The sequence below is a fragment of the Ambystoma mexicanum genome, chromosome 7q, assembly GCF_040938575.1.
Source record: "Ambystoma mexicanum isolate Mex_15411 chromosome 7q, UKY_AmexF1_1, whole genome shotgun sequence".
In the NCBI taxonomy this organism is placed as follows: Eukaryota; Metazoa; Chordata; class Amphibia; order Caudata; family Ambystomatidae; genus Ambystoma; species Ambystoma mexicanum.
Genome location: NC_090941.1, coordinates 730,057,067 through 730,079,243, shown reverse-complemented (window position 1 = coordinate 730,079,243; position 22,177 = coordinate 730,057,067).

Sequence of the window (22,177 nt, the reverse complement as noted above, 5' to 3'; positions counted from 1 at the left end):
TCGCCAATGACATAAGTCCCCTTGGATTTGTGAGGCGCCCCAGCTGATGATTGCTACAAGCGGTGGAACGACCTGAAACACAGAGCAAAGGACAAGCTGGCCTCAAGTCACGCCGCTACTCTGGTGACTGGCGGTAGGTCTCTATAGAGAGGACAACGAACTCACTGAACATGAGTCTGTTGCTGGGACCTTCGTCACAGGGGAACAGATCTGAGTTGTGGGAGAACTACACGATTATGAAACATTGTCCGGTGAGTGCCCATGCGTGTGTGTGTAATGCATGTGTATGTTGTTTGGGTGACGGGTTCTGATTGAGTGGCAGGTGAGGGTGTGTGTGACTGAGTAGTATGGGTCACCCATGTGCTTCATCCAAAACATTCTGCAGCCTTGAATTTGGGTGTGACACTATCCCTTCTGCCCACAGTAGTAATTTAGCGCAACATTACGGCAGTTGCCATTGAGGTAGCATCATGCAACATTGTTTGTATTTTTCAGTGTTCTTTCAGGCTGATTGTTTCAATTCTCCCACTTTTGAAACACATTCCTCAGCCCTATTGTGACATGTGTGACATGCTTCTGTCAGTGAAGAACCCCACATAGGCCCACATGTGTGACCTTGGTAGTTGAAAGATTTGACAATTCAGGCTGAATGAGTATTGTCCTGATCACATGATGTTTTTGGGCCTGTTTGAATGTGGAACATGCTAGTTGTTTCCTGTCATGTTGAAGTGCACAACCATTGATGTGTACATGGCCCAGCAATCACTGTATTTTTGTACACTGGATGTGTTGCAGTGTGTGGCACATGGCGTATCTTTTCACACTATGTGGCATTTTTCATCTCTTCATGTCCATCTCACATGGATGGGTGACAGTACTCATTCACTGACATATGGATGTACTTGTGGAATGTACCATGGCTATGGTACATGCCATATGTGTGATGGCATGTGTCATTTATGTGTATAGGACATGCCACTCACAGGCCAATGTGTGATGGCAGTGCTACCCAGCATGCAGCAAATGTGTTGCTCTTCCATCTCGGTGTCATCAGTGTCTGCCATTTGCCTCCCCTTCCAACTCTGTGACAGTGCATGCATGGGAGGGTTATAGTCATGTGGGACATGTGTACATCATGTACTGGTTCTGTAGCTTGTCAGGCCTATTTGTGTGCTATTTTTGCAGGGGATGACGCACTTGATGCTGGTGAGGTTGAGGAGATGGTGAAGACCCAGGACGAACCTGAGGCACAACCGGCCACCAGTGGGGGACGTGGTGTGGTGGTGAGTGAGAACCCACTCTTGCTGCAGGCGATACTGTCAAGGGGTGTCTCTGGGTGCACCTCCCCAGACCTATATTCAGGTGTTGATTCGGATGATGAGACCTGTGTGGCATCGCAGGTAAGTGTTTCTGGAAGGGGCTCTGTTCTGTCCAATCCACCTGCACCAGGGGTAGAACCCTCTATGGGGATGTCAGTGTTGGTTAGTCAGCCTTTGGCGGTTACGGGTGCAGGGTCACACTCCACAACATCTGATCCTGTTCCTGGGCCAGCAGATCAGAGGGGGAATGCAGTCCTGCAGCCTCAGGCAGTGCCGGCACAGCAAGGCGCAGATCGCCTTGCCCCAAACAGGTGTGGTGCCCGCCGACGCGGTGGCCATACGCCACCCGGCAATACCGCATGGGAACAATCCATTTACGGTATGGCAACCCAACAGGCAGCATCAGTTGAGATGATGGCTCAAGCAATGGAGAGGGTGGCCACTTCCATTGTCCCCCCTGAAAGGCAGATGGAGCTACTACAGCAGGCAACAGACTCCATTTGCCAATCACACAGGGAGGACATGTTGGCGTCCAACAGGGACAGACGGGCGGCACTGGAGACTCTACGTCAATCGATTTCAATAGAGTCCCAGGGCCACAGGGAAGCCCTGAGGGTAGAACTCCATTACCTCAGGGAGACTCTTGTTGACCTTGAGACTTCCACTAACTTGAGGACAGAACAGCAGCTGGAGCGGCTCACACGTTCACTCTCAGCTGAGATGCAGGAAACTCGGGAGGAGATCCGGGCATCACGTCAGGTGCTGCATGGGGATCTCCGCACTATAATCCTCCAGAACGAGACCTTCCACACCCGCATGCTTGCTGCCCTGGAGGACCATACCAGGGCTTTGCGTGGGCTGCCTCCCATAGCACCACCACCTCCTGTGGCAGCAGCAGAGGGTGTTCAGAGCGACAGCAGCAGTTCTCCCACATTGGCATGAATGCCAGATACTGAGTAATGTCACAACCCTACTAATGATACCCATCACCACCTCCGTAGGGGACAGTGCCTACCCTCTGAGCACCCACATGATGACGCCAATTCGGAACCCCACCATGCCACCAGAGGTAAGATACAACAAAGCCCATATTGCAGCCCGGGGCATAGTGGAGCACACATTCGGAGTGCTCAAGTCACGCTTTCGCTCCCTTGACCATTCTGGTGGGCAGCTGTTATACGCTCCACCAGTAGTGTGCAGGATCATAGTGGCAGCATGTGTCCTGCACAACGTTGCAACATGCCGGGGCCTGCCGGTGGACATATACTGTAAATGAAACTGTCGTGGGTGGACCCTGGATAGTTGGCATATACTGAGGTGATGATTCCCTTGGCATCACATACTACCTGGACGTTGATGAAATGCCAGTGCTTGCGGTTTCTATAGATGTGCTCTGATGCCCTGGGGGGACGTAGAGCCACATGGGTGCAATCAATGGCACCTAGGACTTTGAGGAATTGTGCCACCCTGTAGAAATCCTGGACGGCAGCCTGCCTTTCTGCAGGTGTTCTGGGCAGGTATATATGCCTGCGGACTGATGGGCGCGCAGTCATGATGGCCAAGACCTGGTGTAGGCAGCGTGACTGCGTGGCCTGTGACACCCCCCCACTATGGCACGTGTCCGCTGAAATGATCCAGTGGCCGAAAAATGCAGTACATTGAGGACCTTCTCCAGGGGGCTGAGTGCTTGGGAGCAGAGGGTGGGTGATGTGAGGTCATCCTCCCACTCACTGACCAGGTTGAGTATTATGTGAGGTGGAAACCTGTACCTCCCATACACCTGGTCATCAGACATGCCAAAAAGGCTGGTTCTGGGTGTGAAAATTCTGGGCCTAACTATCCTCCTCCTCCTCCTGCGGTATCCACCGACCACTGCTGCTAGGAACAGTATGTTCATCCTGGCGTCTGAGCTTGCTTGTTGTTTGCGCGCACTTTTATGCTGCGCGGGTCACGTACGCCTGCTTCCTGCTGGCGTACGTGTTTCCGGATTAGCGTGTCTTTTTTGGCGCGTGCGTGTGGCCGTTCCGCGCATTTGCCTCCTGTACTTCCCCGCCCACCCCAGTAATACACGTACGCCCCTCCCCCAGGCCCAATCGCGTGTAAAACTTCCCGCGAGCCCCTGAAGTACACATACCCCACTCGCCCAGGCACAATCGCGTGTGAAACTTCCCACGCACCCCCGCAATACACGCTATTTTTGACACACAGGTGTCCGTGTTTGTCCCGTACCCCTTTGCACGTCATTTGTCCTAGAGGGCCATAGTATGGGACATTCATCAGAGCTGTATATACAGGCTTTTTGTTAGCGCAGGGACGCTACCGCCTGCCTTCGTGTGGCTGACATGTGTTGATGTACATAGTTGACTTTTCGTTTGTGTCATGAGATCGCCATTTCACTGCTGGGGCGTGGGGGTGCAGGGGGACATGAGTTGGTGATCAGTGGTGAGAGCGGACAGGTGGCTTGGCTGGGGTGCATGGCCATGGTGGATGGGCTGCCTGCGGGACATGACCAGGGATGCGGGGTAGTCCCCTGTGGTGTGGTCTGCCTGCAGGGGCCATGGAGGGTGTAGTGGGAACACCTGGGAGGACCTACACTGCCAATTCACGTGTAGGACTCCCCGCGCACCCCCAAAATTCATGTACCCCGCTCTGACAGCTAAATCGCGTGTGAAACTTCCCACGAACCCCTGAAATACACGTACCCCACTCACACAGGGCCTATCGTGTGTGAAACTTCCCGCGATCCCCAGTAATACACGTACCCCACTCGCACAGGGCCTATCGCGTGTGGAACTTCCCGCGAACCCCAGTAATACACGTACCCCACTCACACAGGGCCTATCGCGTGTGAAACTTCACGCGAACCCCAGGAATATTGGCCCTGTGCGTGCGAGCGAGCGGGGTATGTGTAGTTCTGGGGTACAGCGTGAAGTTTTACACGCGAAAGGGCCCTGTTCAGCGGAGTACGTGTATTTTTGGGGTAGCGTGAAGTTTCACCCGCAATTTCAGCAGGGTACGTGTATTACGGGGTTCGCGTGAAGTTTCCCCCACGATTTCAGCAGGGTATGTGTATTCCTGGGGTTCGCGTGACCTTTCACCCGCGATTTCAGCAGGGTATGTGTATTCCTGGGGTTCGCGTGAAGTTTCACCCGTGATTTCAGCAGGGTACGTGTATTACGGGGTTCGCGTGAAGTTTCACCCGCAATTTCAGCAGGGTATGTGTATTCCTGGGGTTCGCGTGAAGTTTCACCCGTGATTTCAGCAGGGTACGTGTATTGCGGGGTTCGCGTGAAGTTTCACCTGCGATTTCAGCAGGGTACGTGTATTCCTGGGGTTCGCGTGAAGTTTCACCCGCGATTTCAGCAGGGTACGTGTATTACGGGGTTCGCGTGAAGTTTCACCCGCGATTTCAGCAGGGTACGTGTATTCCTGGGGGTCGCGTGAAGTTTCACCCGTGATTTCAGCAGGGTACGTGTATTCCTGGGGTTCGCATGAAGTTTCACCCGTGATTTCAGCAGGGTACGTGTATTACGGGGTTCGCGTGAAGTTTCACCCGCGATTTCAGCAGGGTACGTGTATTCCTGGGGTTCGCGTGAAGTTTCACCCGCGATTTCAGCAGGGTATGTGTATTATGGGGTTCGCGTGAAGTTTCACACGTGAAAGGGCCCTGTTCAAGGGAGTACGTGAATTTCAGGGGTGCGTGGCAAGTTTTACACGCGAAAGGGCAACGCCCGTGCACAATGCGTCACAGACGCTGTAAGCGATATTCAATCAACACTGCAGCTAAGTCAATGCCTAGTCTGGGATGCTGAGGAAAACCCTTATTGATGTATTTTTATGTCCAGTTCAGTACTCTGGATGACAACCCTTTTATAACACGCCCCTCTTAGAATCCCCCTGACCCCACTGAGCCAAGAAGTAGGTTTGTTTTGCAAATTAAAAGGTTTATTTGAAAAATTAAACAATATATATGTGTCACACTTTTATAACAAATTAATATCTGATAGTACACTTAGACATATGATGTGGATCCACAATGGGTAATGTTACAGTGGTACACTTGATTACTTAGGAGTAGTATAGAGGATGAGGTAGCTGAAATGCTTTATGGTTTCAAGGAAATGCAAGGTGGAATAAATACAGTACAGAAAATAAACTGATATGGTTTCACAAGAGATAATATGTTTACTTTTCCCCTGGTGGCAATTCACCCCCCCTAGATGCAATGCAAGGAGCTGGAAGTAACACACACAGTCTTCAGGAATACAATCAAATACAATACGGAACTCAGTTCCCCCCCAGCAAGCTTAGAGGAAACAGGTAGAAGTTTGAAACACAGGCCCAAAATGCTTTTAAATGTGATGGCAATGGATGGGAAAATGTGCTAACTGATTTTAATTCCCTCTAGAGATTCAGGGTGAGTGAGAGATGCTTGTTGGTACTAGTTCAGGCTCACTTTAGCAATGCTCTATGAGTTACTACCAGGTTGCAAACGGATTTTTAACAAAGGAAAGAATGGAGCTGCTATTTTGACAAATGGAGAAATTGAGCCAAAATCGCAAATCGCGGTAAATTTCGCGAGTGCGTAAATCGCGATTGCGGTAAAAGTATAGGGAGTAGGAAGCCGGTTCTAGGTTCGTTGGAAAGCCTATAATCACAGCTTTAAAATGAAAGTTCCTAGCCCAAACGGTTCCAGAGAGACGGACGATTTAATAAAGGTAGATTTTCGGATTTAAAGTAAAACTCAAAATGACAGGTGACAGTTTGCAGCTGCAGAATTGACAGGTGACAGTTGTGCAGCTTTAAAAATGACATATGACAGGATTTCTAGGAGGCAGTTCTACTTAGGTTAAAATAGCTTGTATTAGATTATTTTAACTAAGAGATTGGTTCTGCACAGTTCTGCTAGGTACTCATCACAGATCTGGTCAACACGTCCGGCAGCGGTTCTGTCTGCTCGGCGGGTCAATCAGGCACCGGTTCTGCTCACAGCGATCCGGATCTCTGGTTCTGCTCACAGCGGTCTGGGTCAGCTCTGCTCTGCTGGTCTAGCCTCTCTGGATACAGCAGCCTCTGGTTCTGGATACTGCTCTGCTTTCCAGTCCGGATCAAGTGGATTCTGGATGTAACACTGCTTTCTGGGTACTGGCAAAAGTTCTTGGCAAAAGAATTCAGACAGCTCGACCGGCTGTGGAATAGTTTGCAAATCATTTTAAGGATGCTGAGGCCTGCTGAGAAGAGTTCTCAGTTTGTGGGTTTAGGCCCTTGCTTTAAGTTCTGAAGTAAATTTCTGGTCTCTGAAGATTGATGGATGTGAAGTCTGGAGTCTCCCGGCAGAGCGTCCCACAGAAAATGGAATTGAATGTCTCTACCTGTCCCAGCAGCCTCTTTTTATGTGTTTTGGAAGTGAGTGTGTGTGTGGCATTACTGAGCCTGCCCCTCTCTACTTGTCATTGGCCTAATTTTCCCCTCTCCCATGATTGGGGGAAGGAAATGGATTGTCATCATGATGAGGTCTGTTTATGGGTCCCCTGGTCAATTTGCCCACAAATCTATATTTGATTCAAATACATATTTCCCAGATAGACAATTTGTTGAAATTACATGTACACATTATATATTCCTTATGGTCCATGCTTGTCCGCCTCTGATCTTCCTGGGGGCTTGCATTCAAAAATGACAACATTTTGCGCTTTTTGACTGGTTTACCAATATCGGACGTTCACCAAAAATTACACACATGTGCGCAAGGAGTATGGACATTAATTGATGAAGTGTCAGATTTTTAACATGCAGACATTTGGGGTGAGACCCTATTTTCCGCTAGCAACCCCCCAGAATACACCACAAGGTCCTAACGCCTCTTAAAACGTGCACAGAAAAATCACAAGAATAATGATATTACTTATATAATTTTGACCAGTCCGCACTATGAGTTATCTATCTTTTTAACTTATGCCCTGGTCAAAGGGGTGTGGCTTCCCACATCACATGGTGGAAGAACTGGTTTATCCACTTCCCGCAAGCTCAGCTGGCTCTCACAGGCACTTCTCCTCCCACTTCTCCCAAGAGGAAGCCACTTTACGGCCCCCCCAATATAGCATTTGCCTGAGTCCATTGTTCAGTTTTCTGCAGTCCCCAGGTAGTTCAATCAGAGAGGTGTCCCCTCCTTTTTGTGGGGGCAGCAGAATGCAGCCAGGCCTGGGAACACAGCTGTTGATCCACTTTCAACTCCTGTCAGGGGTAGTTGTCAGGCAGAATCCAGTTTCATTAAGCCAGGTTTCAGCTAAATGTCACTTTTTGTTCCCAGTTTTCTACATTCAAATCAAACTGACAATTTTTACACATGCAGCTGGATTGCTGATTCTAAGTTCAAAACTATGACATTTCAACAGTTACAAACTATGTGACACTCAAAAGTAGGTCCCTCATTTAATTGAAAAATCTCGATTTTAGTGGTTTTCAGTTCAGTTTAACTTAAGCTGCTGACCTCCAGAGCTCAGCCAGTTTTGTTATGAACATTGTTTTGGGCTCTTTTCCTTTCCAGATTTTGTATGCACACAAAACTTCATTCTGCCAAATGTCTGCTGGTGTTCAGTGAGATTTTTGAATATCCTACAATGTTTGAAAATAGGCATTTTGAGCTTGCATTCAGAGAAACCAAGGTGATTTCAAAGCGCTTTTTAAGCTAACAGGCACTGCTGTTTTTCCTTTGGCACACATTCTACTCATGGCACCCCTGGCCCATCACGCTCGCACTGGTGGGTGGAAGGTTAGGCGACCATTTTGGTGTGCGCACAAACTCCTGGATTCTGGCGCACATGTGGGCTTTTTGGCCATCTTGGATTTTCTAAGCCCACAGCACCAAATGTTGCAGTTTAATGACTCAAACGTGGGTCAATACACCTGACAAAGCCCCCCCACCTGACTGCACTTTGAATTTGAGTCGAGGGGGAGTCGGGTGCGAAGAATGTTTTGACCCACACACTGGTGTGTCCACATCATCTTCTTCCAATTCCGCAAATGGCACAGTTCAGCATCTTTTCCTCCATCCGGTTGGATCGATCGGTTCTCCTCGCCGGTCTGATGGGAATATTGGGCGGTACCGCGGGCCCCTCGGGTCTCTGCTCCCGGTCCCCGGTCTTCCTCCTTGGTCAGTCTCCATGGTTTCATCTCTCCTAGGATGATAAAGCAAAGCGGCAATACACATTCCTAGACATTTTTCCACCACTATTAATGGTGTGGCGAACATGTACATTTTATACATCCGAATGCATTTTGCAGTCTGATTTTAAGAACAATATATAACACAGAACATTTTTATTACGTCACTATATTTTTGATATGTGGAATATTTTAGAGTTTGAACTGACTTACTCTGGAGCGGACCCCTCTGGTATTGCAGAGGACTCCTCCAGTTGCTGCAGAGTGTGCCTGGGATGGCAACACTTTAGCTGATTTATATGTACCCACTTGTCTTCCCCCTCTGCTGAACTGCCTTTGGGGATGCAGATCTTGTACGCTACAGGGATGATCTTGTCAATAATTTCAAACGGTCCCTTCCATGTAGGCAAACATTTTCGCTGTTTGGCCTGGTTCCTTTGGAAATTGAATAGATAGACCCGGTCCCCCACAGTATATTCCTTCCTGGTGGTCTTCAGGTCGTAGTGGGTTTTCATGCTATCAGCTGATCTTTCTAGATTCCGCTGAGCATAGGCAAAAGCATGTTGGAGGTGTTTCCTTAAATTTTCCACATACTCATGAGTTGTGGAGGCATTTATCAGTGTCTGCTCCTGGGTCCGGTAGAGCAAATACTGAGGAAGCACCATCTTGCGTCCGGTCATCAACTCAAATGGTGATATTTTAGTTGCAGATGAAGGGGTAGATCTGATGGCCATTAGGACCAGAGGTAATCGGACATCCCAACTTGGCCCAGAATCTGCCACAAACTTTTTTAATATGCTCACAATGGTTCGGTTGTATCTCTCCACTGCTCCAGAAGAAGCTGGCCTGTAAGCAATGTGTAGCTTCCTCTTAACCCCCAGTATCTCCCACATCTTTGTCATTACTTCACTGGTGAAGTGGCTACCTCTGTCTGACTCAATCCTTTGAGGTAGACCAAAACGGAAAAAAGATGTGGTTAATCATCAGGGCAGCCGCTGTTTCTGCCTTGCAGTTTGGGGCTGGGAGACATTCCACCCACTTGGTAAACAAGCATGTATCGGTCAACATGTACTTGTTTCCTCTAGACGAGCGAATTACAGTGCCTACAAAGTCGATTTGCAAATCTGACGATGGCAGTGTCATCCCCCTCTTTTGGAGAGGCGCACGGTGTGTGAGGGATGATGGCTGAAATTGTGCACACACAAGACACCCCTTCAAGTATTGGTCGAGGTCCTGCCCCATGTGTGGCCAGTATGCAACCTCTCTTAAGATTTCCAGTGTTGTGTGAAACCCCCTATGACCGGCGGTGGCCGCATCATGGGTGTGACTTAACATCAGGCTTTGGAATGAGGTAGGGACCACCCACTGATCATGGCCAGCTTGGGATTTCCTTACCAACAAATAGTCTTGGATTCGGAACCTTTTTGGACATTTCATCAACACTCTTAGGTCCTCTTTCCCAATGTAATCGGTATCCGTCAGGGGAAAGTTCTCAGGGTCCTCAATGTGTTGGTAAAACTTACCAATTATTGGATCCCCCTTCTGAGCTGTGATTAAATCGGCATCAGGGGTCTCCTTACTCCATTGGGCAGTTGAAAGATCATTGTGAGCATTTGTCTGGGACCTAGTGATAGCAGTGACCTGGATTTCCCCCAACAGGGACTCTATCTCTATTAGATCCCCTTGGATGGCCCCGGTTTTAGCCATCTGATCAGCTAAGTCATTTCCAGTTTTGTCTGGTCCCTCTACTTTGGAATGACCCTTGATCTTTTTCCAGTAGATGGTCATCCCATTCGATGTGACCAGATCATCAATATTTTGGATTAGCTTCCCACGTTTCAGGGGTTTGTTATTAGCACTTAACATGCCTCTGGCCACCAGTTCTTTCTCTCCGTTGTTGTCAACATGGTAAGAGCATCCATCCACATAGACAGTGGGCATTCCCTCACACTTGTCTTCTTCAAAGACTTTGTATGGGGAATTAAGGTATGCCTCCATGTTGTCCTTGATTTTTAGACTTTCGTCCTCGAGACAGTTTTCTCTGGCACAATCATGCAAGTCAGTCAGACCTTGCGCGAGGGGACTCTTCTTGTTTTGGCCATATCTGACCTCCACAGGAAAGCCTTGCATTGACAGAATCCAGGAAGTAATTCGGGAATTACTCACATTTCCGGCCCGGATTCTGTCACTCTGGAGATATTGCAGAGGCTGGTGTGGAGTCTCCACTATGATGTGTTCCCCCTGGATAAACGGGCGGTAATTCTTCAATGCCCACACCGTTGCCAGGAGTGCCTTCTCACAATCGTTGAATTTTTCCTCCACAGAGGATAAAGTTTTGCTCGCATAGGAGATCGCTTTATTGACCTTGTCATGCTTTTGGTACAATACTGCCGTCAAGCACGTATTAGAGAACCCTGTCTCCAGGAAGAACTCCTTGTTTCTGACAGGGTAAGCTAGGCAAGGCGCTTGTGAGAGGCTTCTTTTGAGTTGTCTTACTGCCTCGGATTGTTCTGGACCCCATTCCCACTTGACCCCCACCCTTCAAGAGATGAATCAGGGGTCTAGTGATCTCTGCGTAGCCTTCAATGAACTTTCTGCTGTAATTAGTCAGTCCAAGGAGGCTCCTTAGTTCCCGCAGAGTAATGGGGTCTTTCAGTTTCTGAAGTGCTTCCACTTTCTTTTCCTGGGGACAGAGACCCTGAGGAGTAATCTCATGCCCCAAGAAATTAACACAGGTTCTACACCACTGTGCTTTCTGAAAGGAAAGTTTTGCTCCGGCGGCCCTCAACTGCGTCAGAACATAACGGATCTCTACTATGTGTTCTTCCACAGATGAACTTTTGATGAGGACATCATCTACATAAGCCAGGTTACCCCTCGCACCCAGGTCGGGCATGGCTTTATGTAGGAAAATGTTGAATTCATTGCCGGAGTCAAGGTATCCGAAGGGAGTCCGGGTCCATGTGTACTGCTGGCCCCCAAAGGTAAAAGCCAGTTTGTATTGGTCCTCCCTACTGACCGGCACGGTCCAGTATCCATTGGTCAGGTCTATTGCAGTGAATACTTGTGACCCTTGAATCTGGGCCAGCCCTTGGTCAATGTAGGGCAGAGGCCATCGGGAAGTATGGACCCATTATTGAGCTCCCTAAGGTCGGCGCAGAGTCTCCACTGGCCGTTTGGCTTCAATATTCCCAGCACCAGATTATTGAAGGTGCTGTGTACTGGACGGATTATTCCCCGGGACTCAAGGTTCTTAATTATTTCAGTAAGGGACTCCATGGATGCGAGAGGCAAACGATATTGCTTCACAAACACTGGAGTCATTCCAGGGTCCGTGGGAATTGTTGTGGTGTGGATGTCGGTGCGACCACAGTCATATGAGTCTACCGCAAAGAGATCTTGGAAATCCAAGAAAACTTGTTTCAACTTTTGCTTCTGTTCCAGAGTCGCGCAGGCATCAGCTAGGTTGACCCTCTCTTCCACCATCTGCCTGAAGCCAGGAAAGACTTCTGGTTTGGCTATCTCAGCGGCCTCCTCCAGCTGGGTGGAGAAGTCCCTGGTCAGAGTGCTGATTTGGACTGGAGGCTTCAGGTGGGAAAGGCAGCCCTCATGGACCTGGAAAATCACCTCATCCCTCCTGAAGTCACAAGTCACATCTTCCTTACCATAAGGGCAAGAAGTGTACACCAGGAAGTTCCCCCCATGCCGGGTGAAAATCCTGTCTGGTGTTGTGTTGTCATCACTGTCACTGTCAAAACAGTCCTTGGGGATCGGTCCTAACAGTTCAATCCCTAAATCAATGGAAAAATGTCGGTCATCAACCGCCATTCCGATAATGGTGCCTGCGGCTAGAGTAATACTCTTTAAGTCGCTGTTATCCACCTCTATTGGAATGGTGTCATGTTCTATGTTAACTAATCAATGGAAAAATGTCGGTCATCAACCGCCATTCCGATAATGGTGCCTGCGGCTAGAGTAATACTCTTTAAGTCGCTGTTATCCACCTCTATTGGAATGGTGTCATGTTCTATGTTGACTAATGGTGTTGGGTTTACCCCCAACCCTTGCTGTTGGAGAGAAGCATTTAGATGTATGTAAGCATCGGGTTTTTCAATGTTTGTCCTCTTTTAACTTTCACTTCCAGGGAGAATTGTCGGGTCCTTTCTGGGATGGTGGCTTCCTCTTTAATCTGAATTTCAACGGCATAAGGTAGCAATTGAGCTGACCTAAATGCTTTTTCTGGATCATCAAAGCCCATGGGATTATCCGCTAATCGGGACCAAGCTTTGAAGTTTATTAGGTCCAAACTAATGGCAAAGCGATTGAGAATGTCACTGCCTAAGTAAAAGGCGGCAGTGACATCCAGCACGACCCAACAATTATGGACTATGCTGTTGTTGCCAATGGAGATTTTGAGCATACACCTGCTTGGCAGGAGATGTTTGGAATTAGGTGCTTCCAAGTCCATTTCCCATTTGTCTATCAGTTTGAATGTGGGAATGGCTGGATCTTTTGGGAGTTGGCGGAACATGGCTTCGCTGATGAAGCTCTTACCGTTGTTCACACACACTCGAGCGAGAACAGAGTCCTTCCCATCATTTAACTGAACAGGGATGAACAACTGCTCTCCAATTTGCTGAATATCAGCCAGGCTCTGAGCTGATTTCACATCTTTCTGGACTATAGGAGTGGGAGTGTCTGATTGTGGATTGGTAAAGAATTTCAGAGTGTTTCCTTCCAGTGTGGAATACCACCTTAAACTGGAAGGAAGGTTGATTTTCAGAAATAGAGAGGACCTCCCATCACCAGTCTGTTGTCCTACTGCTATTACTGTCAGGTCTGGAATTTGGTTGTTCTGGAAGTGAAATTCTACTTGGTCAGATTTTTGTTCAACCATGTGGCAGGTGCCATTTAAACTAACATGGTTGACGCTCTGTTTTAATTTTATTGGTCGGCTAGTCTGGGTCCAGAGGACCTTGTTTACACAATCTATTAGGGGTGACAACCTTCTCAGGAGGTCATTCCCTAGTAAACAAGGGGTGCCCTCTGGAGTCACTACTATGACCGGGTGTTTCACCTTGTGTCGCCCAATTTTAATGTCCAAATCTGCCGTCCCCTCGACGGGAATTTCCTTCCCGTCAAAGCTCTGGAGTTGTCCAGGAAGAGAGGTGAGAGGAATACGGTAATTCTCCCCCCTTCCTGCATTCAGTTCATCAAAGGCCCTTCTGGACAGAAGGGTAGCTTGAGATCCAGTGTCCACCAGCGTCAGAATTATACCCTGCCCCTGTACTTGTACCGGGGCATAATATCTTCCCTCCTTCTCCTCAAGGAGGCACAGATAATGTACATTTTTGGACAACTGGCGGGCTAACTTTCTGGTTTTGGACATGGTGAGAGAAGAGATTTGGGCAGAATTCTGTGGAGAGTCTTGGAAATCTGAAAGAGAAAGGTGGCAACTGGAGATCAGAGCCATTGTTGGTTCCCCTGGTTCCGGTTCTGGGCCGCCCCCCCCCCTTTTTGGAGGCAGTCACCAGGATGGGTTTGAACCAGGGGATTTCGGTATTGTGGGTTCTGGGATGAGATGATGGGCGGCGGTAGCTCAGTCTCCACATCTCCCCAGTCTGAGTTGGCATCCGTTGGAACCCATTTTTCCTTGGGAGGAGTTCCCCCATCTCTGAAGGAGAAGATCCTTTTCCCAGGATCTTCTGAGGATCCCTCTCCCTCAAATTGGAAGACCTGTACCTCCTCCACAAAGTGGGTCTGTTTGGGTCCTTTGTTTCTCCTACCCCCCCTCTGCTCCTTGGGAGGCAGGCTTTCAGGGGCAGGAGATTTTGTTTCCGGTTCCTGGTTTTCCAGGGGCTGTTTACAAGTTGGGAAGGAAGCTTCCTCCAAGTCTTTACACCCCCCTTCCCCCTGTCCCTCCTCCCTGGGAACCGGTGGGTTATCGGGGTGCTGCCCCCGTCATTGTCCTGGAGCACCAGGTCCAGAGTTTGGGGCATTCTGTGGTGGCATGCTCATCTGAGGGTTCTGTTGAGCCCTCAGTATGTGACCCAGATCCCGTGCCATATTTTGGACCTGGCGCTCAAGTTGGGAAACCCGCTCAGGTTGATACAGGGTTCTGTTTTCTCCCCTGGGCTGATCCCGGGAAGGGTAGCTATCCCTTCTCTGGTAGTACCCCTGGTTGGGAAGATTTGGGTACCCCTCCACCCTTGGCCTCCCCTCTCCCGGATTAGGTTGTCTGGGCTCAGGGAATTGGGGAAAGAAGGATGGATGATTTTGGGGCTGGAAATTGGGTGGATACCTGGGAAAAAGTTCTGCCCAGTGTTGGTGGAATTTCTGCCCTCCTGTGGGAAGTTGGGAGGGAAATTCCCTGGGTCAGGTGCTTGGCTGGATCCCCCCCCTTGGGCTGGAGGAGTCCACACATAACCCAGGATGGGTCGATTTCCCTTGTAGCAGGGACTTACATAATCAGGGGAGCGAGGGACCCCATTTTTGGGACTACCTCCTCGACTCCCTGTCTGTGACTGGCCCGAGGGCCTACTGGGCTGTGAATATTTGGTGCAGGCAGGTTTTTAGGCCCCCCCATCTCCAAATCTAAAACGGGGGCAACCTTTACCTCTGCCACCTTAGCAGCCGCAGGGGTACTGTTGGTTTTGGGGTTTTTCTGCGCATTACTTTTATTTTCTATGGGCTTCTGCACCTCATAGATCCGGGTAGCCTGTTCAATGACCCAGTCTAAAGATCTTTTCTCATGAAAATCTCTCACGAGCTGGGTCATTATGTATTTGGGTAAGGCATGGAAAAACGTATTGATAAATTCTCTGCTATCCGTGCGCACCCTTCTGGTGGTCTGCGCAAAAGCACGCTTTAATTCTTGCACAAACTCTTGTGGCGCCTGATCCTCCCCACATTGCAAATTGTAGGCTGCCTTGCGAGCCTCTTGAGGATTTCTGTGCACAGAAAAATGTTTCAAGATGGCTGCCCTATATGCAGACCATCTTGAATGGTTTTGGTCCTCCAGCCCTGAAAAAAATCTGGAGTATTCTGGGGAGAATATCCATTTGACGTACTGGATGCAGCTACTGCTGTCCTTCAAATGGAAAGTCTCCATCATTTGCTCGTAAAGCTCCAAGTGTTCCCAAACAGAATACTTGGCGTTCTTGTGATAAGGCGTGATGACACTCCTTATTGCCTTTATTTGTTTCAGTGGGTCCTTAAGCAAGGCCCTTTTTGCCTTATTGGCCTTTTTGGTTCGGGTCACCCTGGTCCATTCATCCTCTGACTCCGAAGCACTGCTCCCAGAGGTGCCTGTCTGACCTTCCAGGTTTTCCCGGATTCTGCGAGCCTGGGAATGGCTGGCAGAATGTGGGGACCTGGTCTCCTGTGTCCTGTAATGCTCAGAGGAGTCTTCAGATCCCTCCTTGCTGCCAGGATTTGATGGGTACCCCCCCACTGACCTAACTGGACAGAGGTTTTCAGCATGCCCTTAATGGGCCTACTCTCCTGGGGTTCCCCACTAAATTGCACTGTGCTTGGGTGCCCATACCCGGATGCCCACCCATCCATTCCTGGGAGGTACTGGCCTATGAGCCCCATACTTCTAGCTGGATAGTAATCTGCCATCCCAATGGCCCTGGGCTCATGTGCGCGAGGGAACATGGGGGTGGCAGAGTCCAGGGACTGGGAGAGATGAAGGCCTCTGGTACCAGGGCTCCTGAGGTTATGCTCAGGAGTTTCTCTTTCCCAGCGAACCTCATCTCTATCCGCCCCTGCTTCCTGTTGCAATGCAAGAGCCTGCGCTTTCAGTTCCTCAGTTAAGGCCTTACTAGACTCTATCAGTCTCTCCTGCATTGCTACCTGTTGCTGGAGCCTATCATTGTGCTGGCAGAGAGCCTCATTCTCTCTCTGTGCCTCCTGATTGGTCCTGGAGTACTGGGCCAGTCTTTGCTGCAGGAGGGTTACCTCCTGAGCTGTGTCCCTATTGGCCTGCTCCTTTCTTGCCAGTGCATCCACCATCCTCCTGGTGTGCTCTAACAAGTTCTGGTGTTCTTTTTGGAGGTCACCCAGTCCCTGGAGGGCCAGGTGATTTTCTTCCATTTTCCTTTTTAAGTGGCAGACTTCCTGGCCTAAAATATCCCTTTCCTGACTAAGAGCCTTTATCTGTGCCGCCGGGTCGTCCCTTTGCCTTTGGAAGGCACCAGCTTTCTGGCGCTCCTGGTCAAACTCTGCCTGGGTATCCAGGTCTTTCAAAATCAGTTTATTGCTCTCTGCCTTCTCCCTATCTAGGTGGCTTTGCAGGGTGACTACCTGCTCAGCACATGCCCTATTGAAGTCTAAATGTTGCTCCAGGTTTTCTGGCTCTGCAGTAGGTAGTCCAAACCTTCTTGGTACTCCTTCTGCAAGGCCAGAAATCTGGTATCCTGGTCCGCCTTTTCCTGTTGCAGCACATCCATATGCTCCTTTATTTTAATGATGTACTGTCTGCTGTCCTTTTCTGACTCCTGGCTCCTGAGCAGCCTCTGCTCAGAAGAGTCCAGATCACATTGGGCCTTCTCTAACGCCATCTTTTGCCTATTTGCCAGATCCTGGCCTTCAGCACATTTGTCCTGCATGGCTCCCATATATAGGTACAAATATGCCGCTATCCTGGCAATCTTATTATGTTCATCTTTGGCTTTAGGGGCCATATATAGTTCACTCAGGGCCACATGTAGGGGACCCTGATCTCTCCATTTATCTGACCCTGTTTCAGTGACCTGTTGCACGATTGCCTGCAACCAGACCGTTTGGTCCTGATGAGTCCACTCACCTCTCACAAATAGCTTATGTAAGAAGTGCTCTCTGGCTATTTTGATGTCTACCAGTGTCGTCTTTCTGGAATTTGAGTTCCTCCCTGACTTACAGAAGTTTGTATTTTATTTTTGCAAAACAGACCGTTTCCTTAGAGCATTCCTTTGAGGAGTGCTTTACAGCGTAACGCAGCGTGGTGATCCGACCGGATGTATGTCTCCTGTCAGTTAGCACACTGTATTAATCTGCACAAGTGATAGATCTAACCCAGAATCTCCGGCTACGAGCCCCCACTTTTGTAAGCGATATTCAATCAACACTGCAGCTAAGTCAATGCCTAGTCTGGGATGCTGAGGAAAACCCTTATTGATGTATTTGTATGTCCAGTTCAGTACTCTGGATGACAACCATTGTATAACACCCCCTCTTAGAATCCCCCTGACCCCACTGAGCCAAGAAGTAGGTTTGTTTTGCAAATTAAAAGGTTTATTTGAAAAATTAAACAATATATATGTGTCACACTTTTATAACAAATTAATATCTGATAGTACACTTAAACATATGATGCGGATCCACAATGGGTAATGTTACAGTGGTACACTTGATTACTTAGGAGTAGTATAGAGGATGAGGTAGCTGAAATGCTTTATGGTTTCAAGGAAATGCAAGGTGGAATAAATGCAGTACAGAAAATAAACTGATATGGTTTCACAAGAGATAATATGTTTACTTTTCCCCTGGTGGCAATTCACCCCCCCTATATGCAATGCAAGGAGCTGGAAGTAACACACACAGTCTTCAGGAATACAATCAAATACAATACGGGACTCAGTTCCCCCCCAGCAAGCTTAGAGGAAACAGGTAGAAGTTTGAAACACAGGCCCAAAATGCTTTAAAATGTGATGGCAATGGATGGGAAAATGTGCTAACTGATTTTAATTCCCTCTAGAGATTCAGGGTGAGTGAGAGATGCTTGTTGGCATTAGTTCAGGCTCACTTTAGCAATGCTCTATGAGTTACTACCAGGTTGCAAACCGATTTTTAACAGAGGAAAGAATGGAGCTGCTATTTTGACAAATGGAGAAATTGAGCCAAAATCTTCGCGAGTGTGTAAATTGCGATTACGGAAAAAGTATAGAGAGTAGGAAGTCGGTTCTAGGTTCGTTGGAAAGCCTAGAATCACAGCTTTAAAATGAAAGTTCCTAGCCCAAACGGTTCCAGAGAGACGGACGATTTAATAAAGGTAGATTTTCGGATTTAAAGTAAAACTCAAAATGACAGGTGACAGTTTGCAGCTGCAGAATTGACAGGTGACAGTTGTGCAGCTTTAAAAATGACAGATGACACGATTTCTAGGAGGCAGTTCTACTTAGTTTAAAATAGCTTGAATTAGATTATTTTAAGTAAGAGATTGGTTCTGCACAGTTCTGCTACGTACTCACAATATAAATTTGAACTAGGCCTCGTCACGGATCTGGTCAACACGTCCGGCGGTGGTTCTGTCTGCTCGGCGGGTCAATCAGGCACCGGTTCTGCTCACAGCGATCCGGATCTCTGGTTCTGCTCACAGCGGTCTGGGTCAGCTCTGCTCTGCTGGTCTAGCCTCTCTGGATACAGCGGCCTCTGGTTCTAGATACTGCTCTGCTTTCCGGTCCGGATCAAGTGGATTCTGGATGTAACACTGCTTTCTGGGCACTGGCAAAAGTTCTTGGCAAAAGAATTCAGACAGCTCGCCCGGCTGTGGAATAGTTTGCAAATGATTTTAAGGATGCTGAGGTCTGCTGAGAAGAGTTCTCAGTTTGTGGGTTTAGGCCCTTGCTTTAAGTTCTGAAGTAAATTTATGGTCTCTGAAGATTGATGGATGTGAAGTCTGGAGTCTCCCGTCAGAGCGTCCCGCAAAAAATGGAATTGAATGTCTCTACCTGTCCCAGCAGTCTCTTTTTATGTGTTTTGGAAGTGGGTGTGTGTGTGGCATAACTGAGCCTGCCCCTCTCTACTTGTCATTGGCCCATTTCTCCCCTCTCCCATGATTGGGGGAAGGAAATGGATTGTCATCATGATGAGGTCTGTTTATGGGTCAGAGGATCCTCCCCTGGTCAATTTGCCCACAAATCTATATTTGATTCAAATACATATTTCCCAGATACACAATGGGCCTCATTACAACCTGCCAGTCCGGGACCGTGCAAAATCTGTGATGGCGGTAAAAACGTTTCCGTGTCCGCAAGGGTGCGGAAAAACCGCCCGATTACACGCTGTCGGTCGCGCGCACCACACGGACTCGGAAACGTTGTTACCGCCGTCACGGAATACCCCACGGAAATGGAAATAACGAAGCCACAAGTGGCGCAAAACCCGTTTCCGCCTCCGCCGCCACGGACACGGAACCGGAAATACCATGATCGCCAAAACAGGAAACAGAGAGGCGGCCATCATATAAAAGCACAATCCATTGCCATCCAGAGCCAGCACAAGCACAATCCTGACTCTGAGAAGCCAAAAGGGACCACCAGCATGTCTGCCAGGATTCCTGCTCAGAGGCAGCGCAAACAGCGCTTCAGCGAGGCGGAGCTAACCGTCTTGGTGGAGCACATTGTGGACAATGCTGAGATGCTGTTCAGCGCCGACCATCGGCATGCCACACAACAGCGGAGGAAGGAGGTGTGGGCCGAAGCTGCACGCAAGTGCACCGCTGTGGGCGTGGCAGTGAGGAGTGTGAAGGACTGCCACAAGCGTTGGGACGACCTGAGGCTGAGGGTACGCAACCTCATTTCCACGCACCGCCAACGCAGCAGTGGGACAGGCAGAGGACCCCCTTCCCCACTGAGGCTGCAAGCATGGGAGGAGCGTTGCAGCAGCGTCCTCCACCTAGAGGGAATCCATGGGATTGGGCAGGCTGAGGCAGGAGTGAGCCCACCTGCAGATGCCGGTAAGTGCCCAAACATGAATGCCACATGTAAATATGCAGTTGTGAGTACTGGGCCAAAGGACCCATTAACAACCCCCCCCAGGCAGTGCATGTGTGGGCCAAAGGACCCATTAACAATCCCCCCCCCCCAGGCAGTGCATGTGTGGGCCAAAGGACCCATTAACAATCCCCCCCCCAGGCAGTGCATGTGTGGGCCAAAGGACCGATTATGATCCGTATGGCAACCAATATCACTGAATGCAGACACCAGCAATCAGATGCATGTGACTAACACTATTCAATGTACAATCTTAATGACGCATGTGATGCACCCATCTGCCACCACAACAACACTAATTGCATGCCCTTTGTGTCCCCACAGCCGTTTCAAGTGACAGTGATACTGCACAACAGGCCAGCCAATCAGCATCGGCAAGTACACTAGCCACCGCCACCACACAGGAGGATGCTGCCGGCAGTTCTGCACCTCTGGCCACATTACCAGCCACTACAGATGTGCAGCACACCACCACCACCACCAACATCCCCACCATCTCCACACTGGCTGAGTCCAGACAGGTGCCACAGGAACCTATCATGGCCACCCAACACAACACCGAAGGCAGCAGCACTGCAGAGGGGGCGGCCTGCAGTGATAACAGTGCCCCGCAAGAGCACTCGGAAACGGGGCCACAGGGGGAGATGCCCACATTGGAAGACCTGGGCTCCTTCCATGAGCTGGGGTTCAGCCCCACTTCACTGGGGAGTCCCATGAGGTCGCCCACCCCATCCATGGCCGAACTGAATGCCCGCATGCAGCGGATGGAGGACCAGCAGGCTACCCTCACCCAGCTGGTGGAGAGGCAGCTAGAGGAATCCAGGCTGCAGAGGGAGAGCTACAGCGCCTCAGTGCGTCGCCTGTCGAGGTCCATTGGACGCTTTGCGAGTACCATAGTGACCCTTGCACGCCATGTGCGGGAGGGCAATGACCACACCTCCAGGCTTGTGGAGGCCATGTTGGTTGGCCAACAGGCAAATCTGGCACGGATGCCCTCAATCCCTGATTCTGGCCAATCAAACACTACCACCCCATCCAGCTCCACTACTGCCAGTCCAAGGAGGCGCTCGAGTAGGCTAACGGGTCCCTTGGGCAAGGTTGCACAGAAGCGCACACGGAAGTGATGGCATGTGTGTGGGGCAGTGCAGGACACATGTGGACTACAAGGGTGTGAGAGGGGTGGTCACGTTTGGGTGGTGGGGTAGGTAGTTTTGGGGGTTTGGACAATGGGCTCTGGGTGGGGGTGGGCACGTTTGGGTGGTGGGTGGCCCCGGGTGTACAGCTTCCCTAACCAATGCACCTTCTTCCCTGTTGTTATTACATCAATACATCACCATTTCAAATCAAGACATACATGTGTGGACATTGATCATTTATTTTGCAGTGCAACTATTAATTCATTGTCGTCACCATGTTTGTGCATTACTGTGAATGTGCTGTGACTCAAAAGTAAATGCGAATCAGGGCATCCCGTGCTCTCTGGCCATCATGTGCACCCCCAGGGGGAGGCGGTGCCATCCCATCCCCATCTCCATCTCCATCCCCATCTCCATCCCCATCCCCATCCCCATCTCCATCCCCATCCCCATCCCCATCTTCCTCATCTGCGTCTGGTGGCATTGGGATGTTCCTGCGCAGGCATATATTGTGCAGCATGGCACATACCAGCGTGATTTTGCCCGTCTTCACTGGGCTGTACAGCAGTGATCCGCCAGATCTGCTCAGACAGCGGAAACGGGCCTTCAGCAGTCCAAATGTCCTCTCAATCATTCCACGTGTGCGGATATGTGCCCTATTGTATGCCTCTTCATGCCTGTTCCTTGGTCTCCGTACAGGTGTCATCATCCATGGCGTGAGTGCATATCCCGCATCACCTACATGGGATGTAGATGGGGGAACATGTCAGTGTTTGTGGCATCATGTCCTCATCTGCTGCTG